This window comes from Amia ocellicauda, chromosome 8, assembly GCF_036373705.1.
Source record: "Amia ocellicauda isolate fAmiCal2 chromosome 8, fAmiCal2.hap1, whole genome shotgun sequence".
Lineage (NCBI taxonomy): Eukaryota > Metazoa > Chordata > Actinopteri > Amiiformes > Amiidae > Amia > Amia ocellicauda.
In genome coordinates, this window is record NC_089857.1 from 17,558,325 (window position 1) to 17,572,123 (window position 13,799).

The 13,799-nt window shown below is 37.0% G+C and overlaps 1 protein-coding gene across 1 annotated transcript in view; it reads left to right on the forward strand.

The window, feature by feature from the left end:
* The window catches only part of LOC136755550 (bone morphogenetic protein receptor type-1B), a 121,228-nt gene that overhangs the window by 43,304 nt on the left and 64,125 nt on the right, over nucleotides 1-13,799 (forward strand). The window contains exon 3 of the mRNA XM_066712238.1: nucleotides 4,930-5,021. The gene's annotated coding sequence lies outside the window, so the exon portion shown is untranslated. The remainder of the gene's footprint in view (nucleotides 1-4,929; nucleotides 5,022-13,799) is intronic.

Below are 13,799 nucleotides of genomic sequence, written 5' to 3' on the forward strand. Positions count from 1 at the left end.
ATTTTTAATCCCCAGGAACGTAGCACGTATATTTCAAGGTATTCTAACCAGCAGATATTTTCAGATGTAATTCAGTTCAAGGTTAATATAGTGTTTCATATTTTGTTTAGTTTTAATAGTTTCATATTATTTATATGTTTTATTGTTTCCTACTTAATAAATTGTACTGTTATTAACATGGGCTGTGTGAGGGGCAGTTAAGACCCTTTAAGTGCAGTGTTACAAATAAGACAGCCTTTTATTTTAAACAAGGAGAGTTTTGTATTCTGCATCTTATGGAAAGGGGAAAATCTGCTTTAATAATACTTCCAATGAATTGGATGAGACAAATTGTAGCTTTCACTGCAGTGTCTTTGAAGTTGCCATTGCGGAAGAGAGAAGACATTAATGACTTCCTCTATCCTGATATCCTTTACACAATGCAATTGTCCTGTATTTTTAGTTTCACTGCTTGTAGAGAACAATTTGTCCATTTCAAATTCTATTTAATTTTCATTTCAACTCACTGTACGCTAATGGCTGCATGACATTTCTCTGGTCATCCAAAGCAAATGAAGAACTGCATAACAGCAATACTAACTGACAGTTTTAATAGGACGTGTCACATAATTCAAATATCCAACCCAGATTGCCGGCATCATAAAGCAGAAGTCAGTGGTACAAAATCTGTACCCCAAATCCCACTTTATTTAGTAGAACTAATCTGATACAGAAGCATAGAGCTGTAAATGGGGGAGTGTGTAAACGCCTTGATATACTTTCTGAGCCAAGTGTTAGGACTGAATCCTTAAAGTCTGCAGGGAAAGTCTGTAACTTGTCCAGTTAGTCAGTATTTGTTGAAGAGTTATTTTGCTGTTTAAGTGTTGCATGAGATGTCAGACATGTCTGTTCTGTTGATTTTAAGGATGCTGTTGAGCCAGTGCCAGCCAAGTGCACGTAGCACTTCTCTGTGACACAGACAGATGTTTTCCAGGCTAAATAAAGTCAAGAACTGTGGAACAATGGCTTTGTGTATACTTCAGCTATGTGAAAAGCAGCCTTAAAAGGTGGTCTGATTTAAAGGTTTGCTGAAAGTGTTGTTACTGGTACATTCGAGGCAATATGAAGATTGTTTTAGTGTTTTACTACTACTAACATTTCAAAATGTGATTTTCTGCTTGCGTTTTACACTGTTACTATTTTCCGAGCACAGAAGTACAGTTACATTATTTGAAAATATGAATGTGGCGACATCGGGTAAGATCTGCATTTTCAGTGCAAGGTGAATTCTTTAGCCTAGAAGCTGTTGTTTTGAATCCAGGCTGTACCATCAACTGATTGGGGTCAAGAGCTCTCACTGCCGGTGCATTATTCTTGATGAGAATTCGCTCCACCCCTGCCTGACGACTGTATCCACGTACACAAACACTGGCTGACAAGAGGATGGATATTTGTATGCCTAATGCTCTGTTGCAGAACTTTTCTCTCAGCTATTTTCCTCACTGCATCAAAAGAAAATATAGAACGTTTGCAAAAGCAGTGTTGTTTAAACTTTCAGTATAAGAAATTTGTGTCAGTTACCAAACCAGCTATGTACAGTTGTTTGATAGTAAGCAGCTTAATGTACTGTAAGATGTTAACTTTGCATATGACAAATCAGTGTTGATTTCATATCTGACATCCCCTTTAAAAATGTATTAATTTGAGTAGATTAATTTGTCTCTCCTAATACTTCCCTGAAGAACAAACAAACAAACAAACTATAACCTAAAGACATTTCATGAGAAAATCAGCAAAGCACTGTATTTTAATGCATTTTAACTGGCCTTTGGTAATGCCATTAGGGCCTTTAGGGTGTGTAATTAAGGTTTTGTTATTGAATTCATAACAAACATAAGAAAACATTCATGAACCATTTCACATAACACATTTTTAATATGAATGTAATGCTGCACAGACAATCAGGAGCATTGGCTAAGAGTAAACATTCACTGTGTCTGAAAAATGTTAAGGTTACTCCTGGAAGATCAAAGGCTCAAATGACTTGCCTTGATTAAAGCTTGACCTACTTCTTTTTGTACTTAAATCCAGGTTCAGCTACTCAGATTTCTTAACATTGGGCTGCTGTGGGTGTTTTTTGTTTTTTTGCTGATGGCAGTGACTTGGTGTCGCTGTGTACACAGTATGACAAGAATTCGGTCAGGTAGTCTCCTTATTCAACACATTCCTCAATGGAATATTCCCTCGTCAAATAACCAGAACATTTTGGCAGAACTGGACTGGTCTGTACATAAACCCATCATGTGGATATAACTATGATATTGGTTTATTTTTCACAAAAAAAGCAAAACAAACATTTAATTTTGGATCTTTATCCAGTATTGCAGCTGCCCTGTACACTTTTCTGAGACATGAGATACAGCTGCTGTCTCCTCTTTCCTTACCAGCCCATCTGGTCTAGTTTGATCCAATCTTATTCTACTCAAACATATTAATCAAGTACTAACCATCCTACAGCACAACTGATAGAAAGCTGCAACATAAATCCATATAAAGTGTACTGTAATATATTATGATTGTTATTAATTACATAAGACACTTCTGTATAGTTCATTACTACAGTAAGTGCCCAAGAGAAATGAATAGCTTATGTGTTGTGTGTTTGAGGCATCAACACATATCGCATTGGCATCTGCTGATGTTTACTGGTATCCATAGTAAATGGAGGACAAGGGCTGAACTTCATTAACAATGCATTTCACTTGAGGCTGGAATTCCTAATTATCCCGCTACTTTAAACCAGACCTAAGCTCAGAGCTATTGTAATGTTTTCTCACTGATTCATTAATGATGTTTTTTTTTAATCCACATTATTTTGACAGGGCAATAATTTATCCTTAAAAGCTTTACGAACATATAACCTGTTTAGCTAATTTGCACAGCTCACCCAGTGACTGAGACGCTAAGGTGAAAACATTGGGGACATGTAAAAATGGCTACTCCAGCTGTGTGTCTTTAATATATTCACTGCAGTTAGCACTCAGAGCGACGTGCAACATAAACAACTCGTTAGGCTAGTTGTTACCAGCCATAAGCAATGTCATGGTATGCAAAAGGAAACCCCCTAATTAAAACATAACTTGCTAATATGTGAAATATATAGTACCAAACATGACAAGGGATCAGCATATCTCTGCATTCTTTACAGAACATTATGCATCTGTTGTGACTAGATGTTTATTTATGTTCCAACAGGAGATAAACATTGCAAGAGCAAAGCATAATCCACTTCACAAAAGGGTTTATTAGAATCTTTCTTGTGTTAAAAACTGTGTGATTTTGGAATGTTCATGTATACACTTAAAAATGAAGGGGGGGGAACAAACAATGGAAAGTAAAAGTGACTAACACATAAAACCACAAAGTTGTTTACAGAAAGTCTGTCCGTCTGATAGAAGACAAAGCGCTTGGTGACTTAATGTTTTTTTAAATAATAATAATAATAATAATAATAATAATAATAATAAAGTAGACTTTGGCAATCGCACACACACGTATTGGTTGTTCGCACAAAGAAAAATAGTGACAGTGAAAATATTTAGCCATAATTGGAGTGTGGTAACCTATACTTCAGCGCTGTCTCACATAAAACTTTGCGAGAGATCTGCTCATACTTGCTTTCTAATCCCTTTCCAAACCTTCACATGCTTCAAGCCATAGTAAAATAAAAAAAAAGGTATAATTAAAAATTATAATAAAACACCTCAGTGTTTCCAATAGGCCTTTTGTGAATATCATAATTTAAACATGAATCCCATGATAAACATACCAGAAAAACATGTACAGATGTATGGGAATAAAAACCTGCCGTCGATATTGGCTTTTCAATGTTTTGTTAATGTGGGTTGAAACAGCTGACACTAGTAACACCATGAAACGTGTACCATCTTAAGCTCAAACACCTCACAAATGCTTTTGGAAAGACGATTGCCTGTTTAATCCCAGTATAATTCTTCCCTAAGTCTCCTTTGTAAACTCACATTTGAAGAGGAATATCACCTGGTATTTAGGTTTGTCAAAGGAATATAAACAATAGACTTTCACATAGATGATAATACAACTTTAACACATCAAGGCACAGGGCAGAAATAACTGGACATTGGTAGAGCTCTTCGGAAAGGGAAACTGGAAGCTGCCTTTTAAGCAGATGCCAGTGGACATATACCAAAAAGGGGTATTTTATTATTTAGTTCCCATGGATTATTAAAGTTGGCTGCTATACAGGTTTTACTGTATTTATAAGCAAGTGTATTTTGGGTATTTGTATATATCATTAGTGTAATGTCTTCACACAGTGAGCAGACCCAGAGAAAATGGAATAGTACATTTTGTTCCAAGATTATTCCCTTTTCATAAGATAATGTACCAAAAAAAAGTGGTCTAGTGGGCTTGGAAATTATTACCTTTTCATTGTATTTCTTCAAGGGCTGGTGTAACATCTGCTAACCCCGAAGACAACAGAGAAGGTTTCAGGGAATCTTTGCCTAGGGAGAGTATTGAGCAATCTATGCTAATGTCTGAGCAATTCAGATCAGTTCATTTACATGGGTCTCCCAGGAAGAAGCAATTGCAATCAAACGTATTTCAGTAAGTAAATAAATACAGGCATAAACAAATCTCATCAGACCTGCCCCACGTTGTGCAGGGTATTAGAGACCTGTTAAAGAAAAAAAAAAGACCTGCACGGTACTAATTGGTTGTTTAATCATTGCTGGATTTAGAGCGCTGCTTGCTCGAGCACTGACAGCAGCCTCTGCACAGACTGGCAGACACCCCGCAACCCTCCCTTTTATGGTGAGAATAGTTGCACACGGGCTGTTAATTTTCTTGTCAAAACGTAATGTGAGCCTCCTAATAACTGTATTTATGTAATCGGATTTGTTTTTGCAGGGACCACAGTGGCTGAAGCACATTTTGTTATAAGCTGGGATCCGGCAACACTGCAGCTCTTGATAAGAAGACCCACAGACTGCCCTATACAGGTAGGAACCGAGGCTTGAATACAGTACAGCATGTGTTGGGCTGTGCAGCATGCCCGGGCTGCGGGAGAAAAGAGTACAGATGGCTTTGGGGGGAGAGGGAAAAAAGGACAGAAAGCATCCTGGCAGTTCAGAAAGGGTGTATCCAGTAATACATTAATGTGACTACAGGGACCTCAATTTCCAACAAATAAATACATTAATGAACTAAACTAGAGCTGTATACAAGATTTATTATGCATTAATCGCAGTGCTATTTGCCTGGTTTACCACAGCAGAAGTGTGTGCTTGTAAATTAAATTAAAGTTGGTCTGACAGCAGTTTTTTAAAACTCATATTCTATATAAAACATTCCAGTTTTATATAAAACAGTCTTCAGTGAAAGCAAACTTCCCAAACGTAAGTTAATTTCTGCTGTGTGTGGGGTTAGATGTGAACAGAGGGTATGATTGGTAACCCTCTCAAGGCTCAACCTATTGTGATGACAAATAATGATGATAATGATAATTATAGGTAGAACATGAGTTATTGATATGTAATATCATTTTTAATTACTAAGTTAACATATGTAAAGCAGCTTTTCTTTTTCATGTTTTAACTTTTTTGTGGATCATTGAAGATGTGTTGTATCTTATTAGAAGCTGTATAATGTAATTATTAACACTTGAATTAAGCACAGTTTTATCTTCATGGTGATAATTATTAATTACTTACTAATGTTATTTAATTAATACTCATATTTGTAGTTATAGTAATTGTGGATTCTCTTTTGAATTAAGTGAACATTATTTCACATCTCAAATCTTTGTATTTGTTTTTTAGACCATTGTTTTGCTATAATTTCCACACAGTAACTTAATTTTCTACCTTTTTGGATATTTATATCTAAATTAGATATTTAAGCATTGGTATTACCTAAGAAGTGAACACACCCTCTACCTTGTGTGGTGCTCTCTATTTGAACAGTGGTAAAAATATAGTTAACTAACACATTTTGATTACATTCCAGCTTTGTTCCATGATATCATTGTTGTGGCAGACTCGGTAGAAAATCTGAACAGCTGTATAACTTTTCAGAGTCTCAGGTTACAAAACATGGGAGCTTGTCAGCTCTGCGATATGTTGTAGGAGGGGGCAGTGTGTGCCAGGTCAGTGCAGAGCTAAAGAGAAAGGTACGCCGAGTTGCTCAGAATGAGGCTATGAAAACCACAATATATAGTTACAATGAGGAACTGAAAGACACCCCTATGGAATTCCTGCGTTCTGTGATCCTGACAATTGGGAATTTGAAGCCCCAGCACTGGAGCATCTAATAGCTTGCACACAGACTGAATTCTTCCAGAAAGACGCTATATGTGGGTAGTTTATTCAATAATATGCCTTCCTGCTAATTGCAATATCCCACAGTATGGTCTGAAATCATCTTAATACGCAGAGTGAGAACCACAGCATATATATCTAACTCAGAGCTGCCCAAACCCGGCCTTCAGGGCAGAATGTGTCTGGTTCTTGTTCCAGCTTGAGTTGTTAACGACTTGATTTAACTAATTGTTTACTTCAATTTTCATTAGAGTATTTCCTTTAGAATGAGGTGGGTTACAGTAAATGATAATGGAACCAGGAACCTTTTATTCCACTCTGATTATTCCCTTTTATATAAGTGCTCTGTGCTCAAAGGATAAAACGCTACAGTTCTTCATGCAGACACCTCTTGATCTGCATTTTCATGTTTGGCAAATGTTGAGCTGAGGCTGACATTTCTTACACTTTACGCAAGAAGGCTACCAGGAAAGGTCTGTTACCGTAAATTGAGAGACATTATAATTGACAGACAGGATTCAATTGACTTTGCTTCGATTGATTTATTTTCTCCACCATAACAGAGTTGCCTTGTTTTCAACAGTATAGAAGAGATGCTGTACAGAGTAAAGATAATGGAAAACAAAAGACTCATTAGCTAGTTGAACTAATTTTTTTTTTTTTTTTTATAACTTCACATATTCAATCATTCAGGCCATTGCAAAACTGGCAACACATTGAAGGTAACAAACAACTCAGATCATAATGTTGCAAAATAGAATCGTTTTGTTTCTAATATGTGTTCTATGTTCTAATGCTGATTAAGGAACAGTGGGTGGAAAACATAGCCATCATTATATGCCGAATCTCAAAGTGCTCGAGACAATTAAACTTCGAAAAGAAGTTTCAGAAAATGAGACAATAGTGCAATATTACTTTTTATGTGCAACAAGGCATTCAACATGATTGATGTGTATATGTACTGTATGTGTATTGTTTGTCAATGTTATACATGTTCAGTTGACCCAATAGACTACTTTTAAAAATAAAACCATGGCATTTGAATGCAATATACACTTTAAAAAAAATGTAATTTATATTCAGTAGTCTCATTAAAAGAGACAACTTTTGATTTACCAAACTGAGGTAATGCATTCATGTGTGATGTTTGTTTTCTGCATCTAATTAAGCATTTTAAAACAACTGAGAAAATTGCATTAGAATAAAAACTCACCAACCAGGGGAACCGTATTTAATGACCGCAATAAAAAATAATCAGGCAGTTATGCTTAATTATGTCTGGACTACAATATCCAGGTATTATATATATATATAGATACACACACACACACACACACACACACACATATATTTTGTGTATTAAAGACCTTAATCTGTAACCTATGCACTTTCTTTACCACTAAATTTAATTATCCTCCAGAGGGCGTAGATTTGGCAGACGTCTTTGAATTGGCATCGCTGCCCAGGTGGTTGGAAAACTTTCCCAAAAGCTGTTATTTTCAGAATTTATGCGAAAACAATGTTTCAACTTTTTCTTCGTACAAAAATACTAGATTTCCTTAAAAGATTTAAGTAGTGGTATAATAAATGAGTTTGGTATCAACAGTGTCTTTTGATGCTCTGAATAGTTGCATGCCATTAACTACACACACACACACACACACATATATGTATATGTTAAAGTACACATATTAATACAGTGAAATATATGACTGTGCACTTATTTAGACTTGTTTTTTGCAGTTCATATGACCAGGTGTGTAGGGAAGTTAGTAGGGACAGGTGCATGTACACATTCCCCAAACATGGTCTGCTTAGCTATGCAGATCGAATCTTACAATTGATGTAACTAAATGAAACTTGTGGTGGGGGAACAGGGGTGAACAGGGGGGTTACTGCTTCCTTATTCTTCATTACCTTTGAAATACATCTGAAGACTTACACACAGCATCACATTCCCAGCCCTATAGAAGCATGAGTCATTAGTTAACGTAGATTGGCACTTGACCATTTTAATAATATCTCGTAACACAGCAGCCAAACAAAGCCATGAAACAAAAACAGGAGTCACTTTCTTCTTCGTGTAATTACGAAGTTTCATAAATAAACAATGATTTGTTCATCCAGACATTCCTCTCCATGCTGCCGTCTCCTACGTGTCTGCACATGATGCCAGGTACACACTTTTGCAAACGAACATGCCTGTGAGAAATCAGTGTATTTGCAAATTGTTTGCATCAGGGCTCCCCCTGACAATGAACATCAATTTACTTTGTGACTGCATTATAATGTGTCCTTTGCTAACTATGGGAGAGGTTGCATTTATTTTCAGTTCTAATATGGTCCATGGGTTTCTTTTTTGACTATGAATAAAGCTTGATTAAAGAATACTTGAAACTGAAGATGGGATTCATGGCAAACTGATTGTCGAATTGTTTACAAGTTAAATTAAGAACTCCATAAGATGACAATCTATTTTGGTTTGAAGAAGTCATAAGTAAACACGCTAAATCCTACAAATCTCTTATCAAGCCAGGCACGACTTGAACTCGTCAGATTTACAGATTTACTCCCTGGTTCCAACACTTGCAACTTCAAGACACAAGAAGTTTGTATTGTCTAGCGTCAAGGGAATATGTCACTTTTTTGGCAAGACTGTAAGAAAATACTCCCCTGAGCCTATTTATGTCAGGAAACAAAGCCCTGGATTTATGTGATTGTCTAGATATATGTTCAAAGGATACTAGTACTTTGGAGTAATATCTCTTTTGTGCATTTTGGAAATTAAGTTATCAGATAATCTTGGCATCTTAGGAACATGATGAACACTTTGGAAATATTAGGCCCAATAGCAAAAAAGTCCAGCAATTATGTGACTGAAATGCATTTCTGAGAGGATGTTGTTAGGAAACCCTGCCTAATGGTCTTTATTGCTGCTGTCAGGGCTTCATGAGCTGAGCTGAGCTGGTGGGCAGCTGCGAGTTATCACACGTTTTTTTTTGTCATAGGTAAAGTGTTATTAGTTATATAGATCAGGTCTTGTTCACTTGAAGAAAGCAATGATGGTTTCCTCTGTAATTGTTCTCCTAGGCTTTATGAAAAGAGCATAATCAAGGATGTTATATTAACTCTTGTTATTGCAGCTTTGGATTTTGAAGCCAAATTCACAGATGCAGATTAATTGTCAGACAGTTGTTATACTCATATTGTTCCATGAAAACAAAGTTGTATGTGCTGTTCATGTTAAATTGAAATTTAAACATTACATTTAAACCAGCAGAACCATTGGCAAGTTTCTTTATAATGTTTTTTCTTTTTAGAATTATAGATATGTATTTATATATTAATGTTTACAAGGTATGCTGTCATTGAAATCTGCTTAACTTATAAGACAAAGGTAAAAAACAAATGCAGTAACCTCAAACACATGTCCATAATCCTTCTGAAGAAGGAAAATAAACTGATTACATATTAATTTAGAATTTGAGTTTGTTTAGGACTCTGCAATGTGTGATTGGATCAGAGACAGGACAACTTTACTTTAAATATTGTATAGTACATAGCAGGCCATTTGCTCTGATGTTTTGTCACAGAAACAGCAATGTATAAAATGCACTTTCTCCATGAGAGTGTCATGTTTCAGTTGATGTAATAGAGCAAATTACTGTTACAGCACAAACTGGGAACATGTGTTTTTCATTATGAAGTAGGGTATGGACAATTATTGCGAGTGGAAAATGTGTCAAAGGTTGTTTTAAAAAAATGCTGATCAAATCACTCACATAGTGTGACACCAATAGGGAGAAACAACCAGATAGCACTAGATTAATAATCAATGTGTAGCATGTTTTATAATAATAATAATAATAATAATAATAATAATAATAATAATAAAAGTAATTTGAACCCTCAGACAGCTTCCAAAAATGTGCCTTTGAAAAGTGCAATAACCCATTGTTTATAGGCTGTTTAAGAACCACTCACCAAAAAGCTGTTTATATTAATTACTCTTCTCAAAACAGATGTGTATGCCATTAATACATTTCTAATGATTGCTGAAAGCAAGTGGTTGGCGGTTAAATACTAAGACCTTCCCAATCCACAACATTTGTAATCCTTACCAGTAGTACAATTAAATGGAATGTAATATAAAGGCCTGTGTGAAGCGTTTTAATTCACACAGCAGAAGTGAAATGCCAAACTTAACGTCCACGGTAAATCCACAATTCAGACCCGACCACTTCTTGAGAGTCTTACTGATATATCGGCTATGCTTTATGTACTGATAAAGGTATAGTTTAAGTTACTGAAGAACTTTTACTGAAGGTTTTGTATTATAACCATATAGACTATATAACCATATAGCTCATAGCACTGATACACGCTGAAGGCACAGTGCACTCTATATCAATGAAAATAATGCAAAGAGAGAGAAAAATAACAGTCACTAAAAGATGTCTTGGCAGTATTTTTGCTGAATTACTTAAACATCTGAGCACGATTTACTACTATAAAATAACTCAGATTACTGGCTTGTCAGGCAGGGTGTCTCAGTGTAGAGGTCTCTATTAAAAATGTACTGCGAAGATACATGCTGATCTGTGCTGTAGTCAATTTTCTTTTTCTTTTTGGGGAGGACTTTAAAATTGCTGACAACATTTTTAAAAATAAGACTGACACATCTCAGTTTAACAAGATGGTCATTCAAACTTTTCTTGCGGCTTCCAGCATGCTGTAAACCATCAGGAAATGCTCCCAAAAGGGGTGTCAGTAACATAAGCATGCTAAAACTGTATCAAGCTGACACACATTAAAGAATTTAAAGAATGCAGAAGAAACCCAGAAGAGAAGGCAAGAACACAAATGTGAAGAATTGTTCTTCTCTGGTGATATCTCCAGTATAACAGATACTTCAGAATACTTCAGTTTGCTTTAGAATCTTGAGTTCTAAAGACAAAGGATTCATTCAAACAAAACAAGACATATCTTAAATCAATTTCAAATATTCTCAGATATCATATTCATATTACACAGAAAATAGAATTACTGCACTGTTTGTCACATGCTTATGATAAGTGTGCTGGATGATTTGAGCTGTAGTTTGGACAGTAAACTGATTTTGTGTATTCCAGCAAGACCAAAAAGTCTAAGTAGGTTTGGTTTCCTCTCTGTTTTCAGGGAAGAATCATCTTCAGGAACGTTCAGATATAATCTATACATTATTTTGTCATGCAGCTACAGTGAGGGAAAAAATGATCAGTCTATAATTTTAATGGTAGGTGTATTTTAACAGTGAGAGACAGAATAACAAAAAAAAAAAATCCAGAAAAATTAATTTAAAAAAGTTATACATTGATTTGCATGTTAATGAGGGAAATAAGTATTTGATCCCCTATCAATCAGCAAGATTTCTGGCTCCCAGGTGCCTTTTATACAGGTAACGAGCTGAGATTAGGAGCACTCTCTTAAAGGGAGTGCTCCTAATCTCAGCTCGTTACCTGTATAAAAGACACCTGTCCACAGAAGCAATCAATCAATCAGATTCCAAACTCTCCACCATGGCCAAGACCAAAGAGCTGTCCAAGGATGTCAGGGACAAGATTGTAGACCTACACAAGGCTGGAATGGGCTACAAGACCATCGCCAAGCAGCTTGGTGAGAAGGTGACAACAGTTGGTGCGATTATTCGCAAATGGAAGAAACACAAAATAACTGTCAGTCTCCCTCGGTCTGGGGCTCCATGCAAGATCTCACCTCGTGGAGTTTCAATGATCATGAGAACGGTGAGGAATCAGCCCAGAACTACACGGGAGGATCTTGTTAATGATCTCAAGGCAGCTGGGACCATATTCACCAAGAAAACAATTGGTAACACACTACGCCATGAAGGACTGAAATCCTGCAGCGCCCGCAAGGTCCCCCTGCTCAAGAAAGCACATGTACAGGCCCGTCTGAAGTTTGCCCATGAACATCTGAATGATTCAGAGGAGAACTGGGTGAAAGTGTTGTGGTCAGATGAGACCAAAATCAAGCTCTTTGGCATCAACTCAACTCGCCGTGTTTGGAGGAGGAGGAATGACCCCAAGAACACCATCCCCACCGTCAAACATGGAGGTGGAAACATTATGCTTTGGGGGTGTTTTTCTGCTAAGGGGACAGGACAACTGCACCGCATCAAAGGGACGATGGACGGGGCCATGTACCGTCAAATCTTGGGTGAGAACCTCCTTCCCTCAGCCAGGGCATTGAAAATGGGTCGTGGATGGGTATTCCAGCATGACAATGACCCAAAACACACAGCCAAGGCAACAAAGGAGTGGCTCAAGAAGAAGCACATTAAGGTCCTGGAGTGGCCTAGCCAGTCTCCAGACCTTAATCCCATAGAAAATCTGTGGAGGGAGCTGAAGGTTCGAGTTGCCAAACGTCAGCCTCGAAACCTTAATGACTTGGAGAGGATCTGCAAAGAGGAGTGGGACAAAATCCCTCCTGAGATGTGTGCAAACCTGGTGGCCAACTACAAGAAACGTCTGACCTCTGTGATTGCCAACAAGGGTTTTGCCACCAAGTACTAAGTCGAAGGGGTCAAATACTTATTTCCCTCATTAACATGCAAATCAATTTATAACTTTTTTGAAATGCGTTTTTCTGGATTTTTTTGTTGTTATTCTGTCTCTCACTGTTAAAATACACCTACCATTAAAATTATAGACGGATCATTTCCTTGTCAGTGGGCAAACGTACAAAATTAGCAGGGGATCAAATACTTTTTTCCCTCACTGTATATCCATCTGAAAACAATCCACTCTTTTCTTTTTTGCTTTGCTAAACCAGCATGCCACTGCTGATATACACAAACATCATTATTACCTCACGTACAGCTGGACACCGAAAACCTACATGCATAGCCAGCGACTGGGAGGATCCTTCTGAATCCAGGAGTGGGATTTCATTGAAGAAATTCACCACGTGCCCTTCTATGCTCTACAGACTAAAGGCCTATGATAATATTACCAATTCAATTCAGAATGAACAACATGCATTCTTTCTTTCTAGGCTTGACTTTCATATATGTAGCAGAGCCTAAGGGAATGTTATGCCTTGGTCACCTGTTGCAGATTTTATTTACGACCCCTGTTTTATGCCCAATATATACCCAGTGTGGTGAATCTTGTCCGGTGTGGCCGAGAAGATTAATGTGGCATATAAACCAACAGGAGAATCTGACCTGCGCAGACACATAATCTACAGATCACAGAACAAAAGCAACGAGTCAGGCTTTGCAACCGATATTGCTCAAGAACCAAGCCGTATATATAAAGTATGCAGATTAGGACAGATTATGGGGGAGGGCAGGGTTAACCCTCCTGTCATTGTAAATCTAGCTAATGAACAATAGGGTGCCTAAACCTCCGTGATGCTTTGAGGTTTTTGTGGTTGACAGTGGAATTTCCCTCGACTGCT